This window comes from Grammomys surdaster, unplaced genomic scaffold, assembly GCF_004785775.1.
Source record: "Grammomys surdaster isolate TR1022 unplaced genomic scaffold, NIH_TR_1.0 222, whole genome shotgun sequence".
Classification (NCBI taxonomy): Eukaryota; Metazoa; Chordata; class Mammalia; order Rodentia; family Muridae; genus Grammomys; species Grammomys surdaster.
The window spans coordinates 1,561,581-1,584,176 of NW_021604667.1; the positions used below are offsets into that span (position 1 = coordinate 1,561,581).

At 39.6% G+C, this 22,596-nt stretch overlaps 1 pseudogene; it reads left to right on the forward strand.

The window, feature by feature from the left end:
• Positions 1-10,479: 10,479 nt before the first annotated feature.
• Positions 10,480-11,751, forward strand: LOC114625809 (annotated as a pseudogene).
• Positions 11,752-22,596: the final 10,845 nt, after the last annotated feature.

Below are 22,596 nucleotides of genomic sequence, written 5' to 3' on the forward strand. Positions count from 1 at the left end.
ATAGATACACAATCTAAGATGCCTTATAACTATGTTATGTGCTCTTTGGTTATTTTATTTATTTACATTTCAAATGCTGTCCCCCATCTTGGTTTCCTCTCCAGAAAACCCCTATTCCATCACCCTACCTCTGTGAGGGTGCTCCCCAACCCTTCCTTTCACACATGCTTCAACACTCTAGCATCCCCTTATGATGGGGCATTGAGTCTCCACAAAACTAATGGTCTCTCCTCCCATTCATGCCAGAAAAGGCCATCTTTTGCTACATGTATAACTAGAGCCATGGGTCCCTCTATGTGTACTCTTTGGTTGGTGGTTTCATCTCTGAGCACTCTGGGGGTGTCCAGTTAGTTGACATTGTTGTTCTTTCTATGGAATTGCAATCCTCTTTGGCTCTTTCAGTCTTTCCCATAACTCTTCCTTTGGGGTCCCCATGCTTAGTCCAATAGTTGGCTGTGAGCATCCACATCTTTATTGGTAATGGTCTGGCAGAGCCTTGCAGGGGACAGCTATACCAGGCTCCTGTCAGCAAGCACTTCTTGGCATCAACAACAATGTCTGTATTTGGTGTCTACAGATGCAGTGGATCCCCAGGCAGGGTGGCCTCTGGATGGCCTTTCCTTCAGTTTCTGCTCTACTCTTTGGTTGTACATTTCCTTTAGATAGGAACAATGCTGGATTAAAATTCTGAGTTGGATGAATAGCCCCATCCCTCAACTGGGGGCCTTCCCTAGCCACTGGATATGGTTTCCACAGGTTCTCCCTTCCCTTTGTTGGGCATTTCCGCTAATGTCATTCCCATTGGTTCTGGGGAACATCTTGATTCCCTGGCATCTGGGGCTGTCTAGTGGCTACCCCAAGTTGTCCATCCCCTATGTCTACATACCTCCATTCAATTTCCTGACCCTCTATACTTCTCCCTTGTTTCATCCCACACTTGATCCTGCTCCCCTTTTCACACTCCTTTCTCTCTTCCTCCCAGGTCCCTCACTCTGTCTACCTCTCATGATTATTTTATTCCCCCTTCTAAATAGGACTGAAACATCCACACTTTGTTCTTCCTTCTTCTTGAGCTTCATATGGTCTGTGAATTGCGTGGATATTCTAAGGTTTTGGGCTAGTATCCAATTATCAGTGAGTATATACCATGTGTGTTCTTTTGTGACTGGGTTACCTTACTCGGGATAACATTCTCTAGTTCCATCCATTTGCCTATGAATTTCATGAAGGCATTGTTTTTAATAGCTGAGTAGTACTCTGTTGTGTAAATGTACCACATTTTTGTATCCATTCCTCCAATGAGGGACATCTGGGTTGTTTCCAGCTTCTGGCTATTATAAACAATGCTGCTATGAACAGACTAGAGCATGTGTCCTTGTTATATGTTAGAGAATCTCTTGGGTATATGCCCAGTAGTTGTGTAGCTGTATCCTCAGATAGAAATGGTTTTAATTCTCTGAGGAACTGCCAGACTGTTTTGCAGAGTGTTTGTTCCAGCTTGCAATCCCATCAGCAATGGAAAAGTGTTCCTTTTTCTCCACATCCTTCCCAGCGTCTGGTGTCACCTGAATTTTTTATCTCAGCCATTCTGACTGGTGTAAGGTTGAATCTCAGTGTCATTTTGATTTGCATTTCCCTGATGACTAAGGATGTTGAAAGTTTCCTTAGGTGCTTCTCAGCCATTTGATCTTCCTCAGTTGAGAAATCTTTGTTTAGCTCTGTACCCCATTTTTAATAGTTATTTGGTTCTCTGGAGTCTAACTTCTTGAGTTCTTAGTATATATATTGAGTATTAGCCCTCTATCAGATGTAGGGTTGGTAAAGATCTTTTCCCAATCTCTAGGTTGCCATTTCATTCTATTGATAGTGTTCTTTGCCTTACAGAAGCTTTACAATTTTATGAGATCCTATTCATCAATAGTTGATCTTAGAGCCTGAGCTGTTCATGTTTTGTTCAGGAAATTTCCCATGTGCTGATGTGTTTGAATTTTTTCTCATTTTCTCTTCTATTAGACTCAGTGTGTCTGGTTTTATATGGAGGTCCTTTGTAGTGGCATATTTTCCCTGCAAGTTGGGAGAAGCTAAGGTAGGAGGAGTAAGGAGAGGAGAAAGAAGAGGAGGAGAGGGGAGAGAGATGTAGGAACCATGGATAACCACACATATATCGAGAGCAATCCTGGGTAACAACTTATATCTTAAGGTTAGATATTGGGACACACCTCTAATTGTGTGAGCATCTTGTTAATTGAGCATTAACAACCATATAAAGCCTTTGGTTAGTCTTTAAGCATTAGAGTTTCATTTCTACTGGGTACCACATGAATGGCGGAATGGTCTGGGCTCAGCCCAGCCTTGTGGAGACAGCATGGAAGATTGGTAGAGCCATTACCCACACTGTCATCTCATGGATGGCAGGGCCAGTGTCTCTGACCACCTGAGCCAGTGGCCTAAGTGGATCAGTGGCGAGAATATGTTTCCACCACTGCTCGTGGCCACAGGCCTTGTCTAGTTGGGAAGAAGTCGGCTTATTAAGAACAAGCCAAATTAGATGCCAACGTTTTAAAACATTACTGCAACAGTCCTTGATCCACTTGGACTTAAGCTTTGTACAAGGAGATAAGAATGGATCAATTTGCATTCTTCTACATGCCAACCTCCACTTGAACCAGCACCATTTGTTGAATATGCTGTCTTTTTTCCACTGGATGATTTTAGCTTCTATGTCAAAGACTACCATAGGTACGCAAGTTTATTTCTGTGTCTTCAATTTTATTCCACTGATCTACCTCTACCAGTCTGTGTCTGTACAAATACCATGAGGTTTTCGTCACTATTGATCTGTAGTACAGCTTGAGGTCAGGGATGGTGATTTCCCCAGAAATTTTCTTATTGTTAGGAATAGTTTTCGCTATCCTGGGTGTTTTCTTATTCCAGATGAATTTGAGAATTGTTCTTTCTATCTCTGAGAAGAATTGAGTTGGAATTTTGATGGGGATTGTAGTGAATCTGTAGATTGCTTTTGATAAGATGGCATTTTTAATATGTTAATCCTCCTAATCCATGAGCATGGGAGCTCTTTCCATCTTTGAGGTCTTTGATTTCTTTCTTCAGACTTGAAGTTCTTGTCATACATTTCTTTCACTTGCTTGTTTAGTGTCATACCAAGATATTTTATATTTTTGTGACTATTGTAAAGGGTCTCATTTCCCCAATTTCATTCTCAGCCAGTTTATCCTTTGAGTAGAGTGAGATGACTGATTTGTTTGAGTTAATTTTATATCCAGTCACTTTGCTGAAGTGTTTATCAGCTGTAGAAGTTCTCTGGTGGAGGTTTTGGGGTCACTTGTGTATACTATAATATCATCTGCAAATAGTGATATCTTCACTTCCTCTTTTCCAATTTGTATCCATTTGGCCTCCTTTTGTTGCCAAATTGTTCTTGCTAGAAATTTGAGTACTATACTGAATAAATAGGAAGAGAGTGGGCAGCCTTGACTTGTCCCCAATTTTAATGGGATTGCTTTAAGTTCCTCTCCATTTGGTTTGATGTCTGTTATCGGTTTGCTCTGTATTGCTTTTATTATGTTTAGGTATGGGCATTGAATCCTTGATCTTTTGAAGATATTTAACATGAAGGAGTGTTGTATTTTTCAAAGGTTTTTCAGCATCAAATGAGATGATCATATTCTTTTTCTTTGAGTTTATTTATACAGTGGATTATGTTTGTGGATTTCCATATACTGAACCATCCCTGCATCCCTAGAATGAAGCCTAATTGATCATAGAAAGTGATCATTTTTATGTGTTCTTGGGTTTGGTTTGCAAAATTTTTATTGAGTATTTTTGCATCAATATTTGTAAGGGAAATTGGTCTGAAGTTCTCTTTTTTGTTGAGTCTTTGTGTGGTTTAGGAATCAGCATAATTGTGGTTTCGTAGAATGAATTAGGTAGTGCTCCTTCTGTTTTAATTTTGTGGAGTAGTTTGAAGAGTATTGGTATTAGGTGTTCTTTGAAGGTCTGATAGAATTATACACTAAAGCCATCTAGTCCGGAGCTTTTTATAGTTGGAAGATTTTGGATGACTACTTCTATTTCTTTAGGGGTTATAGAGCTGTTTAGATGGTTTATCTGATCCTGTTTTAACTTTGGTATCTGGCATCCATCTAGAAAATCATCCAATTCGTCTAGATTTTCCAGTTTTCTTGAGTATAGGCTTTCGTACTAGCATCTGATACTTTTTTGAATTTCTTTGGTTTCTGTTATGTCACCCTTTTCATTTCTGATTTCATTATTTTGGATACTGTCTTTGTGCCTACTGGTTAGTCTAAACCCAAGGGTTTATCTGTCTTGTTGGTTTTCTCAAAAACAAGCTCCTGGTTTTGTTGATTTTGTGTATAGTTCTCCTTGTTTCTACTTGGTTGTTTACAGCCCTGAGTTTGAGTATTTCCTGCCTTCTACTCCTCTTGGGTGTATTTGCTTTTATTGTTCTAGGACTTTCAGATGTATTGTTAAGATGCTAGTGTATGTTCTCTCCAATTTTTTTATGAAGTCACTCAGAGCTATGAGTTTTTCTCTTAGCACTGTGCACATTGTGTCCCACACGTTTGGGTATATTGTGTCTTTATTTTCATTAAATTCTAAAATGTCTTCAATTACCTTCTTTATTTCTTCCCTGACAAAGTTACCATTGAGTACAGAGTTATTGAGCTTCCATGTGAATGTGGTCTTTCTGCTCTTTTTCTTGTTATTGAAAATCACCCTTAATCTGTGGTGATCTGATAAGATACATGGGATTATTTCAATTTATTTGTATCAGTCAAAGCTTGTTTTATGTCTGATTGTATGATCAGTTTTGGAGAAGGTACCATGAGATGCTGCGAAGAATGTATATTCTTTTATTTTAGTGTGAAATGTTCTGTAGATATCTGTTAAACCCTTCAGTTCATAACTTCTGTTAGTTTCACTGTGTCTCTTTTTATTTTGTGTTTCCATTATCTGTCCATTACTTAGAGTGGGATGTTGATGTCTCCCACTATTATTTTTATTACTTGAGGTTCAATGTGTGATTTGAGCTTTAGTATCTTTCTTTTACAAATGTAGGTGCCCTTGAATATAGAGCATAGATGTTCAGAACTGATAGTTCATCTTGGTAGATTTTTCCTTCATGAGTATGAAATGACTTTCCTCACCTTTTTTGATAACTTTTGGTTGAAAGTCAATTTTACTTGACATTAGAGTGGCTAATTCAGCCTGTTTCTTGGGACCATTTGTTGAAAAAAAATTTTCCAGCTTTTTACTCTGTCTTTTTTTGTCACTGAGGTTTGTTTCCAGTATGCAGCAAAATGCTGAGTCCTATTTACATATCCAGTCTGTTAGTCTATGTCTTTTTATTGTGAATTGAGTCCATTGATGTTAAGAGATATTCAGGACCAATGACTTTTGCTTCTTGTTATTTTTGTTGCTGAAGGTAGAATTATGTTTGTGTGGTTCTCTTCTTTTTGGATTGTTGTGAGAAGATTAAATTCTTGCTTTCTATTGAGTGAAGTTTCCCTCCTTGTGTTGCAGTTTTCCTTCTATTATCCTTTGTAGGGCTGTATTTGTGGAAAGATATTGTTTAAATTTAGTTTTGTCATGGAATATCTTGGTTTTCCCATCTAGGACCACTCAGAGTTTTTCTGGGTATAGTATCCTGGGCTGGCATTTTTGTTCTTTTAGGGTCTGTATGACTTCTGCACAAGATCATCTGGCTATTAGAGTCTCTGTTGAGAAGTCTAGTGTAGTTCTGATAGGTCTGCCTTTATATGTTACTTAACATTTTTCTCTTACTGCTTTTAATATTCTTTCTTTGTTCAGTGTGCATTTGGGTGTTTTGATTATTATGTGATGAGATGAATTTCTTTTCTGCTCCAATCTATTTGGTATTCTGTAGGCTTATTGCATGTTCATGAGTATCCCTTTTTTAGGTTAGGGAAGTTTTCTTTTATAATTTTGTTGAAGATGTTTGCTGACACTTTGAGTTGGGAATCTTCATTCTCTTTGATACCTATTATTCTTAAGTTTGGTCTTTTCAATATGTCTTGGATTTCTTAGATGTTTTTGGTTAGGCGCCTTTTGCATTTTGCATTTTCTTTGACTGTTGTGTCAATGTTTTCTATGGTCTCTTCTATATCTGAGATTCCTTTTCTATCTCTTGTATTCTGTTGTTGATGCTTGCATCTATGACTCCTGATCTCTTTCCTAGGTTTTCTATCTCCAGGGTTGTCTCCCTTTCCGATTTCTTTATTGTTTCTATGTCCACTTTTAGATCCTGGATGATTTTGTTCAATTCCTTCACCTGTTTGGTTGTGGTTTTCTATATTTCTTTAAAGGATTTATGCGTTTCTTCTTTAAGGGTTTCTACCTGTTCACTTGTGTTCTCCTGTATTTCTTTAAGGGCATTATTTGTGTCCTTCTTAAAGTCCTGTATCATCATTATGAGATGGGATTTTAGATCAGAATCATGCTTTTCAGATGCGTTGGGGTATCCAGTGCTTGCTGTGATGGAAAAACTGGGTTACAATGTTGCCAAGTAGCATTGGTTTCTGTTGATTATATTCTTGTGCTTGCCTCTTGCCATCTGATTATCTCTGATGTTAGCTGGCCTTGCTGTCTGACTAGAGCCTGTCCCTCCTGTGAGCCTGTGAGCCTAGGTGTGTCTCAACTCCTGGAGGTCAAGCTATCTCTGTGAGCCTGGGTGTGTCAGAACTCCTGGTGGTCAAGTTGTCTCTGGAAATGATTGCGGTATGGAAGGCTGTAGTACAGGTCTGCTCCCTGGCACAGATGCAATCTGAAAGAGTTGTGTCCCCAGATGGGTGGCTGTTCCTGCCTCCCCTGGGCCCCATGCCAGACCCAGTTAGGCTAGGTATTAGGGTGGTTGTGGTATACTCACCTGTGAGTCTGGGTGTATCAGAACTCTTAGGGGTCAAGCTGTCTCTGGGTATGATTGGAGAGTGGAAGGCTATAGCACAGGGTCTGCCCCCAGAGCACATGCCAACTGGAAGGTGATATTTCCATTTCTAACTCTAAAATAAACAGAGAAAGAGCAGGAGTTTGAAGACTTGGGTCACAGAAGTTTATGATGGGTTTCTGTAGCCTCTAGTAATGGTTATATAAAATGTCTTATTTGTGACTAGTATTTCAAGATAAGTATTGTAGAGATACTTTTCTTATTTGAGGGTACATTGATAGGTATCTCAAAGCTCAGCTATAATTTATCCAAATATATTCAATTCAGAGGACCCATTTTCATGGACAATAAATGAGAAAAACTTAATCTTTCATACCCCTCTATTGATATTGGTCAGATGGTTTTGCTAAAATTATATAAAGTAGACAGCTTCAAAGCTTGTGTGCTTCTGAAAATCATGTGTTTTTAAGGCAACAGTATTGATTCTGTGGGAAATGTGATTATACAGTGCTGGTGAGATAAAGATGCATGACAGAACAGAGCTGTGTCTCTCACAGCTGAACTTGCTTGTGTCCTATACATACTTTAAAGTCTGACCTCCAGATGTTTGTGCTTTGCATGAGCTGATAATATACTGCCTGTCTCAAATAATCACTTCAGTTTTAGCAATTTAGCTTAGGCAGGTTGATAAGTGGCTAACTGAAGATAAACTTATCCAACATGTAATTTTTAATCATAATTTTAGAATTTTAAAAATGTTGGAGTCTATCTGATTCTATTCTTTCCTTATCTGAACAAAACTCAGAGGAGAAAAATGACTTGAAGAAAATCATTGAATATAGCTGGTGACACTGTGACACCAGACCACATTTTTCTTGACTCTTCTTTAATGGTCTTTCTTCATGTTCACAGTTCCCTGTTTTGTTAGTTCTTTGATATTTATAATTATACAATTCTCATTATTTTCTTATATTACTATTGCATACAAGCACACAAAGCTTAGTGTTCATGAATCCAGTGATCTAGATTTCATTGGCTTAATATCCAGTTTGCCTAGGCTGGTCAAGAAGTTAACATCTAGGCTTCCCACTTCATCTTCTACCCTATCCAACATAGCCACAAATGTATCCAGAGTATCATTATCTAACACCATCCCTATTAGTCCTCACCAAGTGTCCTCAAGCACAGAAAGCTGGGTAGAAACTAGGCTGTAAGACCTGGTTGTCCAAACATAAGGATCATCTCTTTTGTGAAAAAAGGAATCTGCCCAATTAGATTAGTTTATACTGAGGGCAAAGAAAGGAAAGAAGTGTGATGAGGATTCTGTGTCCTATATATTTCAAGAAATCCTGAACATGGAGTAATCTGGAGAGAGAAATTGCTGGAGCTATTAAAACAAATAGGGCTCATGAACTAAAACTGAAAAGAGTTGGAGCAGCCAAGATCCTCTGGGATTGTGCCTTAAAAGGTGTGGAATGAAACTTAAACAGCTCAGGGGTGGATGGTTCTGGTTCTACAAAGTAGAATCTGTACATTTTCCTTCATCTGACTACTAAGACAGAGACTGACACTTCCAGAAACCTCCAGGAGGAACAGATCAAAAGAAATTTGACTTACACTTTTGGAGCTATGTCCTCTCTAAACAATGTTATTTTATCAAGTTTTATAACTGCATTCCAGAGCATAACACAGTCTGAAACTTGGTACATCTACTGAGCAAGGAACGAGAGTGTGAATCACCAATCTCTTTTCTTAGATATATGTGTTTGTTTATCATACTTGAGACTGAAAATGAAGGTTACACTACAGAAGTTCTTACCAAATCACATGGCATAAGATAAGAGATCTTTAGTTGATTGTCAGTGATGTTTCCGTTTTGTAGACCAACACATGGATATGTAAAATAATTTCTGTCATGGCCAAGTAAGTTCATTGCCAGCCTGGAATTCAGTCTCATCACTTTGGTTGCTAGTAATGATTCAGAAAACTGGGTGTCTTTTTTCTGTTTTGTTTTTAATTAGGATTTCTTGCCCTGGGTCACAGGACACAGTATACACTGGTATGACCTTTTCTACTCTAATTCACTTATGTCCACTGTCAGGGACATTTTTGCTGCCTTCACTAAGTCTGAGCATTAATAAAAGATGAAAGTATGTGTGTTTGGAAAGAAAAGTTAGTGCTAATCTAATTCTGTTCCTCCATTAACTAGATGAAGCACAGAGAAAGGCTTCACCACTGACACATGTGAACACAAGTATTTTAGTGTTCACATGAGTCCAAATATCCCCTCATTCAGCCTCTCTTCTGTAGGTGATAATATTGTTGAGAGTTCATGGGTGCAGCTTCCTTGTCACATGAAAAAGGTACTATCTAGCAGCAGGCATCTGGTCCTCTGGCTCTTACAATGTCTCCTCTACAATGTTCTCTGGGACTATTGTAGGTATTTCATTGGGTTTGGGTATTTAATAGTTAGTTGTCCTCTGCATTTATCCAGTTATGTATTCCTATAATAGTTTTCATCTACTGCCACGAGATGTTTCTTTGATGAGGAGTGAGAGATACTCTTATCTGTGGTTATAAGATTATGTATTTAGACTTCAGTCTATTGGTTTAGGAAAGTGGCAGTAGTAGGTTCTCCTTTAACTCTTAGCGGTAGATAATTGTTTGGTTTTCAGTACCAGGCATAAATCTTTACTCATGGAGTGAGTCTTAAGTCCAAGTAGACAGATGTTGGTTACCCATCAAATTAAAGTAGCACTATTGCACCATCATGGATATCTTGCCAGGGTAGTTACTGTAAAAATCTATATTTTATAGCTGGATAAGCCTGCAAATTGCTTTGCTCCCTTATCAGTCTTCATAACACCTTTGGGTATCATGAGATCTAGACCTCAGGAATGTGGCTTCCAGGTAAGTTCTAGAATGTATTGACATATTGATCCTGAGCAAATTCTGAAAGCTATTTGGGTTTCAATTAAATCATCTGTAAAGAACAGAGGGAAATATTGCCTGCTTCCTAAATGTTGTGTGAGGTTTTGTAAGATTTAAATAGTAAATATAATAGAATACTGTTTCTGGTATTTAATAAGTATTTGTTATTGCTGTGATTGTTCTTCCATAATATAAAGTAATCCATTAATTGAAATTCCTAAACTTTTTCATACATTTGTGTGCTTTTCAGTCTTTGCCCTCTGTGTTCTCCCTGTACTTGTATTCAGGGCACATAAGGGTCAAAAACATGAATTTGTTAGTTCTGTGACTTTCAGTATTTGTAGTCTTCTATAAAGTTTATTTTGCTTCTTTTCTTTTCATGATAAAAGCAATGAGAATATAAAGTATTCTACATATGTACTTGCAGCTTCCATTTACATACCTGGTGTCATAGTTGCCTAAACAATGTGAAGCTCATAAAAGATTTGTTTGAGAGTTACAGTAACAAGAGCATTAAGTGGAATTAAAGGTGTGATTTATTGAATTTTTAAATTTTTAAAAATTTATAATAATAGATTCCCTTTTGTTCCCCTACCCTCCAAGACATGGACTTAGACTACAAGCAAAAATTGGGAGCCCCATGTCTAAAATGTAAAGAAAACTGTGCAGGGTTTGAACTACACTTCTGGAAGAAAGTATATCGTAACTGCAAATGTAGGCCAGAAGAGCATGACATATTCCTGAGCACTGAGGAGGACCAGAAAGTGGGGAGACTCTTTGATGACATCAAGTACACCAACCTGATTGCCAAGCTAAAGTCAGAGGGAATTCCCATGAACAAACCCAATGCTATGATAATGACCAATCCAGTTGATGCCAAGAAGAATCCCGCCATCAATACTGTTACCTATGCCAAGAAGAAAGTCTCCACCAACAATCTTACCCATAATACGGCTCCCTCGTTCCAGAACCAGGCACTGCCTAGGAAGTGCACGCAGATTCCGCCTAAGGAGAAACAGCCAGTGTCAGGTTCAGAGGGGGCACAGTACCGGAAGAAGCAGCTGGCAAAGCAGCTCCCTGCACACGACCAGGATCCTTCTAAGTGTCATGAGTTGTCTCCCAAAGAGGTGAAGGAGATGGAGCAGTTTGTGAAGAAATATAAGAACGAAGCTCTAGGAGTGGGTAACATGAAGCTTCCCTCTAAGATGAATGCTCACTGTAACAAGGTGTACTACCCTTCGGGAGTCAGAAACACCACAGAAGCAGTGGGTTCCAAGAACAAGTCTAAGGAGTCTAAGAAGACCCAAAACTCTTGTTACTTTTGCAAACACACCATAAAGGAAGGAGACCCAGCCATCTATGCTGAAAGGGCTGGCTATGATAAACTCTGGCACCCAGATTGTTTTATCTGTAGTACCTGTGGTGAACTCCTGATCAACATGATTTACTTCTGGAAGAATGGGAAGCTATACTGTGGAAGACATTACTGTGACAGTGAAAAGCCCCGCTGTGCTGGCTGTGATGAGCTAATATTCAGCAAGGAGTATACCCAAGCAGAAAACAAGAATTGGCATCTGAAACACTTCTGCTGCATTGACTGCAACTACATCCTGGCAGGAAAATTATATGTGATGGTCAGTGACAAGCCTGTGTGCAAACCCTGCTATATGAGGAACCATGCTGCCGTGTGTTAAAGCTGCCACAATGCCATCGACCCAGAAGTGCAGAGAGTAACCTACAATAACTTCAGCTGGCATGCATCCACAGAGTGCTTCCTGTGCTCTTTCTGCAGGAAGTGTCTTTTTGGGCAGAGGTTCATGCTTGTAAAGGGGATGATTTTCTGTTCCATGGATTGTATGAAGATGATGTCCTAAGAGGAGTGTACCAAGCAGTATTGAGCCATAGCTATCTACTGTGGCCTGAACTACATGATAAACTGCAGCTTGAAAAAATAAAAGAAAAAAACCCTACATAGCAAACCAAAAGATTTTGTCCAATGTTTTGTTGTTGTTGTTGTTTAATTTTTTATTTCTTTTTATTTTATTGGATATTTCATGTATTTACATTTCAAATGTTATCCCCTTTCCTGGTTTCCCTTACAGGACCCTCCTCTTCTATCCCCACCCCCACCTGCTTCTATGAGGATGTTCCCCCACCCACTCCCACCTCACCACCCTGGCATTCCCCTACACAGGGGAATCCAGCATTCATAGGACCAAGGACTTCTCCTCCTATTGATTCCTGACAATGCCAACCTCTGCTACATGTGTACTCTTTGGTTGGTGGTTTAGTCCCTGGGAGCTCTGGGGGGTCTGGTTGGTTTATATTGTTGTTCTTCCCATGGGGTTGCAAACCTGTTCAGCTCCTTCAGTCCTTTAACTCCTCCATTGGAGACCCCATGCTAAGTTCAATGGAGGGCTGCAAGCATCCACCTCTGTATTTGTCAGGCTATTGCAGAGCCTCTCCGAAGACAGCTATAACAAGCTCCTGTCAGCAAGCACTTCTTGGCACCTACAATAGAGTCTGGGTTTGATGTCTGTATTTGGAATGGATCCCCAGGTGTGGTAGACTTTGGATGGCCTTTCCTTCAGTCCCTGCTCCACACTTTGTCCCAAAATTTCCTTTACACAGGAGCCATTCTGGGTTAAGAATTTGGGGATGAGTGGGTTGCTCCATCCCCCCCCAACTGGGGGCCTTGCCTAACCTCTGGATATGATCGCTTCAGGTTCTCCCCACCCCCTTTATTAGGCATTTCAGCTAATCTGATCCCTATTGGGTCCTGGGAACCTCTTGCTTTCCTGACATCTGGGACCTGCTGATGGCTACTCCCAGTTCCCCATCCCCCACTGCAACACACCTCTGTTCGGTTTTTCTCAAAGAATCAGCTCCTGGTTTTGTTGATTATTTTCATAGTTCTTTTAGTTTCTACTTGGTTGATTTCAACCCTGAAGTTGATTATTTCCTGCCCTCTATTCCTCTTGGGTATATTTGCTTCTCTATGTTCTAGAGCTTTCAAGTGTGCTGTCAAGCTGCTAGTGTATCCTTTCTCCAATATCTTTTTGGAGACACTCAGAGCTATGAGTTTTCCTCTTATTTCTGCTTTCATTGTATCACATAAGTTTGGATATGTCGTGCCTTCAGCCTTCATTTTCATTAAATTCTAAAAAGTCTTTAATTTCTTTCTTTTTTCCTTCCTTGGCCAAGTTATCATCAAGTAGAGCGTTGTTCAGCTTCTATGTGTATGTAGGCTTTCTGTTGTTTTTGTTGTTACTGAAGACTAGTCTTAGTTCATGGTTATCTGATAGGATGAATTGGATTATTTCAATATTCATCTATCTGTTGACATCTTCATCCTGTTTTGTGACCAATTATATGGTCAATTTTGGAGAAGTTAGCATAAGGTGCCAAAAAGTGGTATATTCTTTTGTTTTAGGATGAAATGTTCTATAGATATCTGTTAAATCCATTTGGTTCATAATTTCTGTTAGTTTCACTGTATCTCTGTATAATTTCTGTTTCCATGATCTGTCCGTTTATGAGAGTGGTTTGGTGAAGTCTCCCACTGTTATTGTGTAAGATACAATGTGTGCTTTGAGCTTTAGTAGAGTTTCTTTTATGAATGTGGATGCCCTTGGATTTGGAGCATAGATGTTCTGATTTGAGAGTTCATCTTGGTAGTCTTTTCCCTTTGATGAGTATGAAGTGTCCTTCCTTATCTTTTTTTGATAACTTTTGGTTAAAATTCAATTGTAATCAATATTAGAATGGCTACTCCAGCTTGATTTTTGGGACCATTTGCTTGGAAATTTTTTTTCTAGACTTTTCCTCTGATGTCTGTCTTTGTCACTGAGGTACTTTTCGTGTATGCTGCAAAATGCTGGCTCCTGTTTATATATGTAGTCTGTTAGTCTATGTCTCTTTATTGAGGAATTGAGTACATTGATGTTAGGAGATATTAAAGAATAGTGATTGTTGCTTCCTGTTATTTTTGTTGTTAGAGTTGGAATTATGTTTGTGTAGCTATCTTCTTTCCGATTTGTTAAAAGATTACTTTCTTGCTTTTTCTAGGGTGTAGTTTCCCTCCTTGTGTTGGAGTTTTCCATCTATTATCCTTTGTAGGGTTAGATTTGTGGAAAGGTATTGTGTAAATTTGGTTTTGTCATGGAATATCTTGGTTTCTCCACCTATTGCAATTGAGAGTTTTGCTGGATATAGTAGCCTTGGCTGGCATTTGTGTTCTCTTAGGGTATGTATGACATCTCCCCAGGATCTTCTAGCTTATATAGTCTCTGTTGAGAAGTCTGATGTAATTCTGATAGGTCTACTTTTACATGTTACTTGACCTTTTTCCCTTACTGCTTGTAATAATTTTTCTTTGTTTAGTGTTTTGACTGTTATGTGTCACAGGAGGAATTTCTTTTCTGCTCCAATCTATTTTGAGTTCTGTAGGCTTCTTGTATGTTCATAGGCATCTCTTTCTTTAGATTAGAGAAGTTTTCTTCTATAATTTTTTACTGGCCCTTTAAGTTGGAAAACTTTGCTTTCTTCTATACCTATTATCCATAGGTTTGGTCTTCTCATTGTGTCCTTGGATTCCTGGCTGTTTGGGGGTAGGAGCTTTTTGCATTTTCTTTGACAGTTGTGTCAATGTTTTCTATGGTATCTTCTGCACCTGAGATTCTCTCTACTATCTCTTGTATTCTGTTGGTGATCCTTGCATCCATGACTCCTGATCTCTTTCCTAGGTTTTCTATCTCTAGGTAGTCTCCCTTTGTGATTTCTTTATTGTTTCTACTTCCATTTTATGTCCTGGAAGGTTTTGTTCAATACCTTCATCTGTTTGGTTGTGTTCTTTTGTAGTTCTTTAAGGGATTTTTGTGTTTCCTCTTTAAGTGCTTCTACCTGTTTACCTGTGTTCTCCTGTATTTCTTTGAGGGAGTTACTTATGTCCTTCTTAAAGTCCTCTAGCATAGACATGAAAAGTAATTTTAAATCAGAATCTTGCTTTTCCATTGTGTTGGGAGTATCCAGGACTTACTGTAGTGGGAGAACTGGGCTCTGACATTGTCTAGTAGTCTTGGTTTCTGTTGCTTTGATTCTTGCACTTGCCTCTTGCCATCTGATTTTCTCTGGTGTTAGTTGATCTTGCTGTCTCTGACTGGAGCTTGTCCCTCCTGTGGGCCTGTGAGCCTGCGATCTTAGGTGTGTCAGCACTCCTGGGGAGACCAACTGTCTCCAGGTGGGATTTGCCTGCAGAGTGCTGTGGGACAGCCTTTGCTCCAGGGCACAGATGGAGACTAGAAAGATCCTGTCCCAGCTGTTCCACTGTTCTTGTTCCCTGTGCACACCTGTAGAGTCCCTCTTTGGACATTTATTGGATCGAAAGTAGTGATATATATATATAAATATATATATTATATTATAAATAAATATTATAAATAAATATTATATATATTTAATATATATATAATTAGTATCCTGGGAGAGATGAACATTTTGACTTCTAAAATTATTTCACCTGTTTCACATGAAAAATGTAAAGGAAATTACATGTCGTCTGATATGACACTACACAGTATTCTATCTCATTGAACTGTTAGGTGATGGGATAATGTCAACTCAGTGAATTCCTTCTGTCAGAAAGAGTGGTACATAATATGTGTTCTAGTGCTTAAGCCCTTGCATTCCCTGGTTGAGACAGGGGAACTCAAAGAACATTTATAGTTTTTTTTTTTAACCCAGAGAATTATAACTTATGCTGATGTCACCTGTCTTCCAGGTTGAGTCACTTTTGTATGATTTACAGTGTTACTAGATGGATACACTCTTATGCTATCTCTGAGCTTGCTGTAGAAACAACCAGTGTCTTCTTTGCTTGTGCACTCTCATAATTGTATGCTTTAATGTTTTCCCCTTGTATGTTTTCATACATAACTATGAACTATAAATACTAAATTGAATGACTTATATTTCATTCAAAACAAAGTCTCTTTTACTTTAAAACAAAAATACATTAAGCAAATGTAGACTTTTATACGACCTGCAGGCCATTAACACAATACAGCCTAGTTTCCCAGTATTGCTGGCCCTTCCTTAACAACTGTATGTGCTAACCATTGACATTAAGGGCTGCTTTTTGTCCATCCCTCTTCACAAAAAAGGACAGACCCAGTTTTGCTTTCTTAGTAGCAACAGTCAGTAATAATGTGTCTGCTCAGAAATACTAATGGATTTTGCTGCTGCAAGGCATGAAAAATGGTCCCACCATTTGCCAGATGTTCATTTGGAACATCATCAAACTTCTCAACCCCAAATGATATGTTGTCCATTATATGGATAGCATACTAATTGGCAACTCTGACTCTAGTTGCTTAAAAACCTTGATACAACAACTGGCCCAGGCCCTTGCCACAGAGCTAAAGGTCAGAACTGACAAGATCCAGACCCAGCAATGATTCCTGTTTCCTGGTCACTCAACACCATATTAAACCTCAAAGGCTACGATTTGAGTTCCCTATAACAGATACCCTAGCCTCTATTCAGATATTCCTGGGGAACCTCACCTGGGTGCGTCTCTCCCTGCCACTCACCATCACACAGGTCACACCCCTCTTTTGCTTGCTGGGGAGTAGAGCCTCCTCTGGTTATCTAAAAAATTACGTAGACAGCAAAGAAGAACCTAAACACAGCAAATGAGGTCATTAACAATGCGATCCTGCATTGTTACCATCCCAAACTTGAGTCTGGGAACTGATCTTGCCAAAAAAAAAAAAAAAAGGATTCCTCACAGGGGCTCTGTTTCAGCCCGTCATGGCAGTCATCTACTGCATGCACTTGGCCTATTTATTCTATGTTACCTATTATCACACCATTTGGAACAAATTATTTCTCTTGGCAATCAAAGTTATAAAAATTCCCCAGCTTATCCTTGACCAGGCTCCAGATGCTATAATATTCCCTATAGCTAAGTGCTTTCTTGGCTGAACCATAGAACACAATAAATATACCCAGGTCTTTTTCTTTTCTGGGTGAATAGACAAACACTACTATAAAAGCAAGGTCCTATCCACATTGTCCCTGATGCCTAGCTGTTATCAAAGGCAACTTGTATCTGAGCCCCTCACCCATGTTGCATCAAGGTTTACTGACTCTTAGATTATATTGAGAATATATTGGCTGCCAAGGTCCAACCTCAGTGTAAGGAGGGTTCTGAGAAAGGCAGGAATGGTGCTGATTCAATAATGACTCAGAGTAAATAGTAGATGTAAGCTACTAATTCAAGTACTCTCTCTGTTCTCTGATGATTCTCAGTATTCTTTATTCTTCAACATCATCTTAATTCTTCAGCTTAATTTTTCAGCTTAATAATCAGAAAGATCTTGAACCCAGGTGTACTACAGATACATCATCAAGGCTTTCCTTGTTAATAATTATCAAAAATTCTTAAATTTACATAAAATCTATGAGTTCCAGATCAATAGTCCCAACTAAGCACAAAGCAAAAGCATATTTCCTTAGAGTTTTTACATAGCCTGTTCTTTATGGGTAGCTGGGCACAGCTCTTCCAGTTTCCTGGCACAGCAGACAACAGTCTTTAGTAATGATTCTCATATAAAAACAGAAAGATAACAGACTACTAAAATTAAAATTATTTTTACAAAGTTTTGAATTTATGGAAGTAAAATGGAAAGCTCTCTCTAGGTATTATTATCTCCAAATATTCAGTCACCTAGAAAAACAGAGTATTGACTTATTATATGCTTCTGCATCATCTTTTAATTCTCCAATCTTCATTCCCTTATCCTAGCAACTCTATAGCCTCATGTGCTCTCCTTCTGATATTATTTATTCCTAAATTATATATAATTTCCTATTTTTCTATTCATACCCTTTATTCCTGAGACCACTTTAACTCTCTATCCTTAATGTCCCCAGGTTCACCTTGGTTACTTAATGGAGCAGTCATTGGACTGAAAAGTATATGTGCTTCCTCATGATTCCAAATATAAAGCCAAGTCTGGCAACGAACCATTGTGGGTCTGCTTCCAGATGGGTTCCATGAGGATCTCTGATCTGGCTGAGGACAGGGTGCAAATGGCAGCTGCCTGGCTCCCTCTGTCTGCTGGTGGCCCAGGAGGGACAACGGAGAGCAGACAGGGAGAGCCCACTGCTGCCCTTGCCACCAACTGCGTCTCAGCAGTGGTGGAGAGGGGAAATGGTTACAGCTCTTTGAAAAATGTTACAGCTCTTTGAAGTGCCCTGGTAAGGCACCAGCTGGCCAGAGAAGAGAGGCGGGACCACGACAGAAACTCTCAGACACCGGGAAGTATCTCACACACCTTACTCCTGAGTTTGGCCTATATATACAGTTTTGGGGTGGGTTAATTTCTGATAGCAGGTAACCCCTATTGGCTTGGTCTAAGAGCTTGGGAATGCCTCATCTGCATGATGGTGCTACTCCTACATGATCAATGACCATGGACCTCTCTGTGGGAGGGACTGTGGAGAACTGAAGCTGAGAGAGCTAGATGCCTGGGAAAAGCCCAAATCGCCTTCCTTCCCAGTGGGTTTTTTTTCAGACCAGGGTGCTGGGGTTCTAGAGCTCTTCTACCAGGTATCTGGACTTTTCTCATAGCTCACTGCCCCACAAACAATTTCCAAAAAGGACCATGTAGGCTTTTATGGCCCTTGTGGTTACGTTGTCTAGATCCTTTCCCATGGCCCTAAAGGCCAAATGGATGGCCTGTTCCTCTTCCTCCACAAACTCATAACCATTTCCATTCATCATTCCTGAAAACTATATGTTTCATTTATTATGGCATGACTAGCTCTGAGTAATGGGGATAATATATCCCCCAGAATGAAATATTGAAAGTAAAGTAGAAAAGACAACAGATCAGCTTTGGGGCAACAACAACCATCACGACATATGGAGATCATGGTATCAATGACCTGACAATGCTCCAGGGGCAGGAACTGTGTCACACTTCCCCTTACGAAGCCATGTTGTACCCAGCAACTGGCTCTACCATATATTAGGATATATAATTCTATATAATAAACACTATAGATTTTAGCATATAGAATTCTATATGCTAAATTTAGCTATGTCTCCAAGTCCCCAGGGGCCCTGGGAGCACCAAAGTCCATTTCTTGCAGGGCTCCTTCCAACTGGGTGAACTCTTGGCCATACTGAATCTGCTTGTTGTACCAGCTCCGTGTTAACTTATTCAATGACAGCCACTATGTTGTTAAGACTGTAAGGTCCTTCCCCTTTGCTGTAATTAAGCCAGCAGGGACCCCACTTCACTTTGTCACATCTCAGCTTCAGGCCTTGCTTGAGATAAAAATAAAGCACCTTTATATGTTCAGCATACCCAGTCTGTCTAAAGCCACCTAGGAAAGACAGATACTTTCCCACTGAAGCCAGAGAAGGCAACCATATTAGGGACCTCATACTACAGTTAGGCTACAGCTTTAGGGAGTGTCTGGGCTCTCCCAAAGGTTTATTGTTTGTTTGTTTGTTTGTTTGTTTTTGTTTCTTTTTGTTTTGGAGTTGTGTTCTTTTTTGTTTGTTTTTGAGACAGGGTTTCACTGTATAGCCTTGGCTGTCCTGAAATTCACTTTGTAGTCCAGGCTGGCCTCAAACTCAGAGATCCCACTGTCTCTGCCTCCTAAGTGCTGGGATTAAAGGCGTGTGCCATCAACACCCAGTTCAAAAGTTATTTTTCATTTATTTATTTATTTATTTATTTATTTACTTCACATGCAGATCACAGCCCTCCTCTGGACAATCCTCTCCCACTGAGGCCTAGCCAGGCAGTTCAGCCAGAGGAAGAGGATTTTTTTTATTTTTGAGATTATGACATAATTATATTGTTTCTCCCTTCTCTTCTCCCTTCAGACCCTCCCATATATTCCTGCTTTCTCTATATACACTAATCAAGGTTTACCAATATGATAGTTTAAATATGAGACAAACAAGTGCAAGATATATGACAAAGTGGACAGAGAAAGCCCATGAGGCCTCAGCCCAACACAAAAAGCTATCAGCAAATATGGAATGCTGAGAGTGGGAGTAATATCTGCTGCAGGGAAAAACACACAGATTGGTTAGCTATTATTATTATTATTATTTCTGGTTTTTGAGGTGATAATATAACCACATCATTTTCCCCTTCCAGTGTAATATGAAATAAATCCTCTCCTATCTAGGTTTGGCTCTATTTGGGAGCCCTGTAACTAGTTGAGGTAGGTGCTTATGTCCTCCATAGCAGCAACCCAACTTTTTTATGCTCTATGGTCTCTAGCAGTTTAAGTGTGGTATAGATCCACAGTGATAGCACATTCTGGTCAGACCTGGCCACACTGTGCATCACTCTGCATTTGAGGAGTCAAGATGACAGCTGAGGATCCTGTACCAATGCCCAAGTGGTAGTGTTTCCAGTGCACAATGAAAGGACCTGAGTTCAACCCCTGTGTCCAGTGTCCATGCTTCTGTATCTGAGGGTTCTGATCTCTATTCTAGAAAGGGATGGGGTTCCTTGTAACGGGCCCATTCTGCCCCATGTTTGGGGACCACTCTGTACTGGCCCGAGCTGCTGCCCCAGTCTGCGGGTCAGGGTCTAGCAAGAGAGAGAGTGGGGATGGAAGAGCAAGAGACTCGAAGAATGGAGACAAGACAGAGGGTCTGATCAAGTCTTTTTTATTGAAAGGAAATCCTGGATATTTATACACTTTTCCATGTGCCTTGCAGCCGTGGACAAGCACGGGAACACAGCTGAAGGCACTATGTCATATGCCTTGCAGCATGGATACCACGTGCACCTTGCAGCTGGGGGCACTAAGCAGCAAAACAAGATATGTGAAAAAAACAAGATGTTTATCAGAATGTGGTCAGCTATTGTAGGTTGTTGAAAACAAGTCTCTTGTCAAGGTATATGGCTCAGATGGCTGCAAAGATGATAGCCGCTTTCTGCTAGGAGTTGGCTCCCAACAGTTCCTTAAGGATAGTTATGTAATATGGTCCCTGCCCCTTGAGAGAACTTAATCCTTATAGTACATTCAAAATGTGGACACAATGGAGTCTTTGTCTCCCAGGCTGAGTCACATGACTCATTATGAGAGGCCCATATCTAGCCAGAAGTGGCCAAGATACTGGGATAGACAACGTTGAGTCTGGAAGGTAATGGGTTGAGGTGTTTTGCTCAATAGAGGGACCAGGTAGTGTGTAGCAATGCATTATTGTGAAAATGCCTCTTATATCCCAGTTTTACAGCCCTGGGATTGACTAAGTAGAATAGCATGTTGCTAAAATAGTAGACTGTACATTGTGTGTAATAAGCACCATGCTACACAACTCCATCCCTAACCCTAAAACAGTAAAACAATTTGATTACTACCACTAAAAAAAGTTCATGAGTAGGCTTACCTGTAACTGCATTATAAAACCACACATAATTGAAGTGTTAGAGTCTCCTGGCAACTATGGTGACTCCTTCCAGAATATCCTTAATTTGGTTGTCAAAAACAACACCCTGATCCCACAGACACATACCAGGGCTCAGTTGATGTTTCTTAATAAACCTTATATTAGAATTTCCATCGAACATATTCTCAAAAAAGACATTATAGATACAGCAGCTGATGTTTCTAATTGGCACACCTCAGTCTCCAATTTTAGATAGTCAAGGGGTCCAAGGCAAAAGTAATTCCCTCATCAAAGTACAGTAAAACCTCTGTGCAAGTTTTCAAAGCAAAGCTGTCACTTTCAACTCCATATTTCACCTTCACCTGTCTCTCTTTGGGGTGGAAGCTCTTGTCTCAATGGAGTTGTAAATTCTCTGTCCTAGAACATTCTTTCTCTAAGAGCTATTGAAAAACACATAGCCAATTATTTTTAATAGAAAGGTCCATTGTTTGTACACACTAGTGACCAATTAATGAAATAGACATAAACATTTACACCATCTAATTCATCTAATCCAAGAACAACATAAGGAAGATTGCATAGAGCCACACTTCAGCCCTTGGAATATGTCTATCTCCTGTATTTATGAGTCTAGTAAATGGTTTCTGTATTCTCCCCTCATCAACGCTCATTCCCATGACTTTGATGCTTTTCAGCATGGAGTTTCTGTTCCTGCCATGGTCAATCAAAATTACCATATTACTGTTATTATTTACAGGATCACACTACTATTCCTTTACATTCTAGTGATAAAGATGTGCTTTCTCAAGACCTACTTCTCAATAATCAAGCACTGACGTCTTGCTTTCAAAGTGCTTCCCCAAGGTATGATGAACAGCCCCATCTTCTGACAATCCTGGGTAATACAGCAATATGCCCTGAAAGACAAAAATATACTCACATACCAAGATGCAATTGTTTGAATGTAGTAATGATTTTGGAGTACCCAAAATCTATCAGTGTCATATTATAGAAAATAAATGTAAATGTGTTTCCTTGGTGTAATTTAATGAAGAGTGACCCCAGATTTGTGTTCGTTATTTCTCTCCCTCCATATCTTCCACTGCTTCTGTCTCTCTGTTGCATGAATCTGGGTCTGTATTGGACTGAATGCAGACTTGTGAATGTGTCTTTCTCTTACTCTATGCCTGTCTTTGTATGTATTTGTCTGTCTAGCAGTAAGAAATGCTCTCTATCTCTCCCTCTCCCTCTCCCTCTCCCTCTCCCTCTCCCTCTCCCTCTCCCTCTC